At 44.1% G+C, this 7,675-nt stretch overlaps 1 non-coding gene across 1 annotated transcript; it reads right to left on the bottom strand.

The window, feature by feature from the left end:
• Positions 1-1,387: 1,387 nt before the first annotated feature.
• trnaa-ugc (transfer RNA alanine (anticodon UGC)) lies at positions 1,388-1,469 on the bottom strand. The gene has a single exon. It is a non-coding gene; the product is annotated as a tRNA-Ala (tRNA).
• Between the last annotated feature and the right edge of the window lie 6,206 nt (positions 1,470-7,675).

Below are 7,675 nucleotides of genomic sequence, written 5' to 3'. Positions count from 1 at the left end.
CATACCTATGGAAAGCCTTAGGGTTATCCCTGATCCTATCTGCCAACAACTTCTCATGTCTCCTCCTGGCTCTTCTCAACTCTCTTTTTAGGTCTTTCCTGATATCGTTGGAACCCTCCAGCGCTCTAACTGAGTTTTCACGTTTTATCCTAACATAAGACTTCTTGTCTTTCTTGACCAGGGATTCTACTTCCTTAGTAAACCACGGCTCACGCGTTCTATATCTTCCTCCCTGCCTGACATGTACATACAAATCCAGGACACACAGGAGCTTTTCCTTGAATAAGCTCCACATTTTTCATGTGCTCACCCCCTACAGTTTCCTACCCCACTCTGCGCTTCCTAAATCTTACCTCATTGCATCGTGATTTCCCTTCCACCAGCTGAAACTCTTGCTCCGTGGAGTACACCTATCCCTTTCCATCACGAAAGCAAACCTGAGAGAATTGTGATCGCTGTCCCCACAGTGCTCACCTACTTCCAAATCAAAAACCTGGCCAGGCTCGTTACCCAGTACTAAATCGAAAGTTGCTTCTTCCCTTGAAGGCATGTCTACATACTGTGTCAGGAAGCCCTCCCGCACACACTGGACCAAAACTGACCCATCTATTGTACTCGTACTGTAGTGTTCTCAGTCAATATTTCGATATTTTCTTGGGTGTTCCAGAGTTTTTCATTGTCCCACAGTCCAGATGAATTTGTATTCCTCACGTACGGGAGCGAGAATTCTTTCAATGTCTCAGATCAGTTCCTGTGCCGAGAACATCAGAGTCAATGTCCCTTGCTCTACTCGGACTGACAATTTACACTTCTTCAATCTCCTATGATTCCATTTCCCAAAGAGTTTCTCAAGATTTCCAAAGCTGGAGCCTAAATTATATGGCTTGCTTCCTAAACATTTTTCCAACTGCCAACTGACAATATTTTCACAGTATCTCTTCACAATCCTCTGGCTTGCACCATGTCCAAGGATGAGAAGTCCCATTTGGTGTAGAGAATTCCTAGGCTGGTGAGTTTCACTTTGGAACAAAGATGGTTAAGTGGCAATTTCCTGCGGTTGTTTGTAATGATGGGAGAGGGAGCGGTGGGGAATGAGCACTCTGACGAGCAGGAGGAAGTGTTGCCAATGACCAGAGTCAGAGAACAGAGGACAAGGGATTAAAGGAATCTAATGAAAAGCAGCACTTCTGCTCAGGGCGTTCAACAACAACTGCAGAAACCCGATGTGTCGAGCAGTGCATCTGGAAAGAGAAACAGAGATCATGTTTTAAATGTGGAGCATTTCTGATGAAGAACTCGTGTTTCTCAAGTCTAATCAAATTACAGGCCTGGTTTGCAAAACAGGCTTTCTGAACTTTGAATTGTTCCAGCAGGAAAGCATTCATAACGTAGTCAGCAGGATTCGAACCGACGTGGGGAAACCCCAAAGGATTGCAAATCCATCGCCTTAACCACTCGGCCATGACTACAAACAGCGCCGCGCTCTGAGCACTGACCAAATCAGTCGTGATCTCATTGAAAGCTGCCGCTGACTTGAGTTAAATGTTTCCATCTCCATTCATACCTTTGCTGTCATTTGTAAGGTGAGAGACACCAATGTAAAAGAAGAAAAGCACAAAGTTAGGAAAAGATATTTGCAGCCAAATTAAGTCAAAATTATTCATTGAAAGGAAAATCACACTTGGCAATTTGCTAGATCTCTTTGCGAACATGACCAGCAGAGGTAATCAAGGGAGCTATTGATCTGAGTATTCTTGGACATGAAACAAACAAAGTTTAATGACATATTCATTTCTTTTTCTGGCGAAGGAACCGATCTTTCCAGATGCTCACAATGACAGAGATTTTTCCCAATTAAAGAAGGCAAATAAGTCCCATCTTACGCTGACACCATCGTGAGCGCTGCTGCTTCACAATGCCACAGGGTCAGGGTCAATTCCCGCCTCAAGCAACTGAATGTGTGGAGTTTGCACATTCTCCCCGTGGCTGCGTGCGCTTGCTCTGGTTTTGTCCCACGGTCCAAAAATGTACCGGTTTGTTGAAATGGCCGTGCTAAATTGACGGGGTTAAAGGAGAGGAATGCATTTGGGCTCGGGCGGGTCGGTGTGGAGTTGCTGGGCCGAAGGGCCTGTTTGCACATTGTAAGTATTCTAATCTACAGTAGTCAATGACCAAGGTATGGAGCACGTTGTTCGATGGGGCATATATAACTTTTCGATTGTTTTTCTTCAAAGTTGCTTTACAATTCAAACGGGAGAGGAAGAAGGGAAATGAATGTCTCCCATAATTCTTGCCTTCTTTTATCATTCACAGGCGGTATTTTTTACTGTACTTTTTTTGACACTATGGTTACTGTTAGTGTTCTTGTAAGCCACAGCGGCTGGTTTCCCCTTTCCTCAATGTTCCTCATCACTACCCAAACACACTTTCCATCCTTATCTCCTGAATCAAAGTAATCTCTAATCATTGCATAATTGACATGGAAACTGGGCTTTTCACACGCCTGTGTATGTCATTTTCCAATATTAATTGATCGTTTACTGTGTTGCAATTGCGCACGAGAAGAGGAAAATAAAATAGAGGCCGGTGGTCCTAGGTTTCAAACACACGTAATTGCAGCTAAAACGCAGATTACTGCACACAATGCGATCACGGAAGCATGCACCGAACCGTCAGAAAGCACACAATAAGTACAATGATGGAGGTCATGCCAGGAACAGGACTAGAAACACAACAGAAATACGTCTCTTGGGTCCTATTTTGGACGTATTTCTCAATGAGCTATCGTGTTTTACATATGTTCCATCGGGAGTTACCTCACACAAGGAAGTAACCAGTGCTGTAGACGGTCATATAATCCGAGATCCAAGTCCCGGAGTCAGAGACACTCAGTGCCCTGTGTGTACCTACAAGGAACAGCTGTGCATGGTGTTTACAGGGTAACTGAACTGCATGACTGCAGCTCGATGGTCGTCACTCTGCTTCTCCTCTATAGTTTTCTGTGCAGTCCCTGCAGTCCCTGCAATCTTGTCAACTACGTTTGTCCGGCACAAGATGGGCATTGGTCACTTGTCTCTGAGAGAGGTTGTTGGTTTATGTGTTGTCATAATTCCGAGTGTATGGACGAATCTGGCTGTCAGTTCCCAGAAACTTACTTTAATAAATGGAAGCGTGCTTTTTAACTTGCCGCGTGGCATATACTCATTGCAAATTTCGTGCACTGTGAATAACGTTGCGGGACTATCCAATTTTGGCAAAGATTTTTTGTGGCAGTTACGAGTTGCCACGACCAGCTATCCCTAGTAGCAATACGGACAAATGGCAAGAACTACAAATTCGATTAGAGCAGCACAAGGTTAATGTGACAGGGCAAACAGAAGGCAGCCAGAAGATCTCTGGGTGTAGGGCAATCACCCAAGGTACCTTTTCATATGAAAGTCAGAGCATCAGTAGAATCTGGGACCCAAGTAGTCTATGTTGGTTATTCATATTCCAGACAACCTGCGTTGTTCCCCGTTTACTCTGAAAGTGAATAGACATAGTTATTTCACCGTTATTTCGAAAGAAGATCTTGCATTGAATCTGTTCGCCGTTTTTTAATGTTGTGGCGAAAAGGTGGGCAATCGCGATGTGAATCGTTGCTATGCTTTCATTTCCTTTATTACTGTCCTGGTGAGGGAGAAAGGTGATTGGCTCTCTCGATCTGATGGGGGCACCGGCGCATTGATGGCCGAATTTAATCACGGATATAATTGGGAATGTTCACTTTTGATGGTTCGTTGTTGTGTTTTGTTTTATGATACTTGAGCACTTTCTGGGACTTGGCAATACACTACATCTCCAGTAGGTTTGGAATTGCCTCGCTGTTATTTGTGCGAGTTTTTCATGTCAGAGACGACTCACAGTGCCTCACAGACAGCACTTAAGCTTTGGTGTGTCTGATCATGATACTGCCTTTTCAGTTTTGATATTGTTCCACGTTAAGAGCTTTCAGTTTTTGGATTCACTGGAGAGCAAAGTGGGTAATGAGATATGTGAGGTATTTTTCTTCAGCCAAAATCTTTGATGGCGAACTTGGGAAAGTGTCAAGAAGAATGGTCATTGGCAGCAAATATCCGGAAAACCTTCATCTCTGGATTGGTTGGGCTCATCCACCCTCCAAACAAAATAGCCAAGCTCGCTGACTGAGTAACAAACATCATGCGTTTTTTTTGCAAATGGTGTATTCAAACCGTTGCCGGTGGCTGGAGCATCTCAGACGTGTCGAGCATGGAAACAAATCTCGTGATCCAACTTGCCCTTGCTGAATAGATAACCGAAATTAATCCATACATTTCTGCCAATATTTGTGCCTTATCTCTCCGAGGTCTTCCTGTCTATACACCCATTCAGATGCCTTTGAAATGTTGTGAGTGCACCAGACTTTGCCACTAAATGTGGCAATTCATTCCACACACACAAAAGTTCTGTGTGCAAAATATGTGTCCCTCACATCCCATTATAATTTTTCCTCTCTCACATTAAACGTTTGCTACGTAGCTTTGAACTCGCGTGTCTTGTAAAGAAGTGCTCCCTGACTATTTACTCTGTCTGTCTTCCTCATGATTTTATAAGCTTCTGTGAGGCCATATCTAAGCACTGAAGCTCCTGGGAATCTGACGAAGCCTATTCAGTTTCGTTCTCATGTCCAAGCAGTGCAAACCTTGCAAATCCTTGTAAAGATTTTCTAAACTTACACTTGCAAGAAGTGTGTCCAGCTGCAGCACTTGTTTGACCGCGTAGCCGCTCTGGAGCTGCGGGTGGACTCACTGTGGAGTGTCAGCAATTCTGGAGAGTTATGTTGCCTCCCAGGTGCTCAGGCCAGGGATGTCGCCCGTCAGCTGAAGAGCATTCGAAAAGGGGATCATGAACAGCCAGTTGTCTTGGTGCATACAGGCACGAGATGAGGACCTGCAGGGAGAATTCAAGGAGCGAGGAGAGAAATTAAAGAGGAGGACCTCAAAGGTAGTAATCTCGGAATTACTGCCGGTGCCATGTGACTGCCAGCGTAGAAATGAATTTAAAAAAAGGGCACGGTGAACACGTGAGTTGAAGAATGGTGCTGCAGGGCGGGTTTCAGATTATTCAGATTTCTTTTCTTAAGATGGACAGGAAACAGTTTAGTTATAGACTTCTAGATTATACACTTGGGAAAATGATAATCTTACCTGTCGAATCAGGATATTTAACGAAATCACTCTTGAGCTTACAACCATCGAATTTACAATCTTAAAAGGACTTAATCAGCTGTCATGCTACTTTCATTTTCCTGAGCTGGTGGAAGGCTATGTTTTAATGGCTAAATTTCCTTTTAGTTTCCGTTATTTAGCAGTCACGCCGAATGGAGAATTGTTTCTTTCATAGTCTGCCTCAATATGTGTCTTTGTTTTTCTATATTTGTCTCTGTATCCTCCTGGCTATTTTTCACATTCTCTGACTCTCTGGCTCTCCATATCCCTCATTTCCCATTTCTGCTCTTGAAAAGCCTGACATTCAGAGACAGTTTGAGATTCGAACTGCTGAGAGGCTTTCTGACGCCTGGTTGGAGTCGGTCGAAGTAGTCTCACATTCTCTGGATAATGCGTCTCTCACTTCTACCTGAGGCAAGGAGACATTTCTTCCTCAAAATCTAAAGACCCTTTCGAAGTTAAAGTTGATTTCCTTATCCAACAGAAAAAGAACGTATTTACATGATACCTGAAGAAGAACAACGATGCATTTACTGTTGGTGTACAACGAATGAATGGTGACAGCAGAGAATGAGGGTGATCATGTCGTGGTGTCAGTGCCATTACCACAACATTTCCCAGGAATGCTGCAGTGTCTCCTGCCTCACCACTTAATTTCCACAAAACTGGGAATGAAGGAATGAGAATAAGAGGATGAGAAGCAGAAGTGCTTGTGGAACTGCCGGAAGAATCTCCAGGTTAAAATAGTAGTTAAAAAGAGCAACCTACACTACTGGATTTAAACCAGGAAAATGAAGCCGGAACAAGTAATCAGAATGTACAGCAATTCAAACAGGGCACTGAGTTTCTCGATCAGCAACACACTACTTGTGAGAAATAACGAGCTTTCATTACAATGAGCAGGCACCAGTGTGATGGGAGCTGCTTTCACCAGCTAAGCCATGGCGCCACGTTAAGAGCCAGTTTTCTCATCCATATGTGCAATGTCTGAACCACTTGATCACAGGAATTCGAAAACGCGTTTTCTGTATTAATGTTGCTCAGTATGAATGGCAATCAAACTCTGCTTGTGCAAAAACAGACGTTTGAATGCTGAGCATGCCCCACTAAAAAGGCACAGAAAAAGAGAGTATCCTCTTGCATTGGCATCCAAAAGATATTTTCGTCTGTTTAAACTGACAGAATAAAGAGGATGTGCTCATCTCCTCTCGCGTCCCATTAACCACGTTAAGACACACGCAGGGATTTTCAAACCAAGATGAACAGGCACATTGTTGTGAATTGACAGCAGTGGTGTGTGAGTCATTGCGAACAGTGAGCAATAAATGCTGAACCAATAGCACTGACACTAAGCCTTACACCATCAGCTCCACACTTACATCTTGTGTCATGTCTCTTAGCCATCAGTGCATTTGACTTTAATTATTCTACCCTGCACCTCTCCTCAAGTTATTCCCGACCGCTTGCAGTGTCGAATTAGAACATGCAACTATTAGAAATGCATTTCTGGGACACAGTTGTCTTTCAATGAGATAAGATTCACTGCACATCCCTAATTATTCCAAAGATGTAGGGGACGAGTTACTTTTGTTAACTCCTCAAATCCTTAGTATGGAGGTACTGACAAGAAACCGCTAGAGATGGAGTTCCTGGATTGCGGAGACCAGACCGACCCCAAACTGCAAACGTAACTCACCCAGGGAAGAGCAGATGGACCCCACTCTGTCAATGTAACTCAACCAGGGAACAGAAGTCTGATATCACATGATCATTGTATCTCAAAGAGGAAATTATGGCCTGACCGCACTCTGTTAATGTAACTCACCCAGGGAAGAGTAGACTGACGCCACTCTGTCAATGTTAGTCATCCAGGGAAGAGCAGACTGACCCAACACTTTATATGCCAGTAAATGGCAGACTGACACCACTCAAAGAAGAGCAGGCTGTACCCATTCTGTCTCTGTCACTCATCCAGGGAAGAGCAGACTGATCCAACACTTTATATGTAACTCACCCAGCAAATGGCAGACTGACACCACTCAGAGAAGAGCAGGCTGTACCCATTCTGTCTCCGTCACTCATCAGGGAAAGAGCACGCTGATCTGCTTCTGTCAATGAAACACAAGCAGGGAGACGAGCCTGACCCCACTCTGTCAAAGTGACTCTCTCAGAGAAGAGAAGACTTATTCCTTTCTGTCTATGTGAATCATCCAGCGAAGACAGTAATGAAACCATACTTCCTGTTAAACTCAGACAGGGAAGGGCAGACTCTCACGATTCTGAGAAAGTAACACGCCCGTGGAGGAGCAGACTGACACCCCTCTCTTAACGTAGATCACCCAGGGAAGAACTGACTGAGTGCACTCTGTGATATTACTCACTCAGAAAGGAGCAGACTGACCCCACTCTGTTAATATGACTCTCCCAGGGAAGAGCAGATGAAGCCC

Source organism: Chiloscyllium punctatum, chromosome 23 (genome assembly GCF_047496795.1).
Source record: "Chiloscyllium punctatum isolate Juve2018m chromosome 23, sChiPun1.3, whole genome shotgun sequence".
NCBI lineage: Eukaryota > Metazoa > Chordata > Chondrichthyes > Orectolobiformes > Hemiscylliidae > Chiloscyllium > Chiloscyllium punctatum.
The sequence above is the reverse complement of the archived record's forward strand: the minus strand, read 5'-3'. Positions and strand labels throughout refer to the sequence as shown.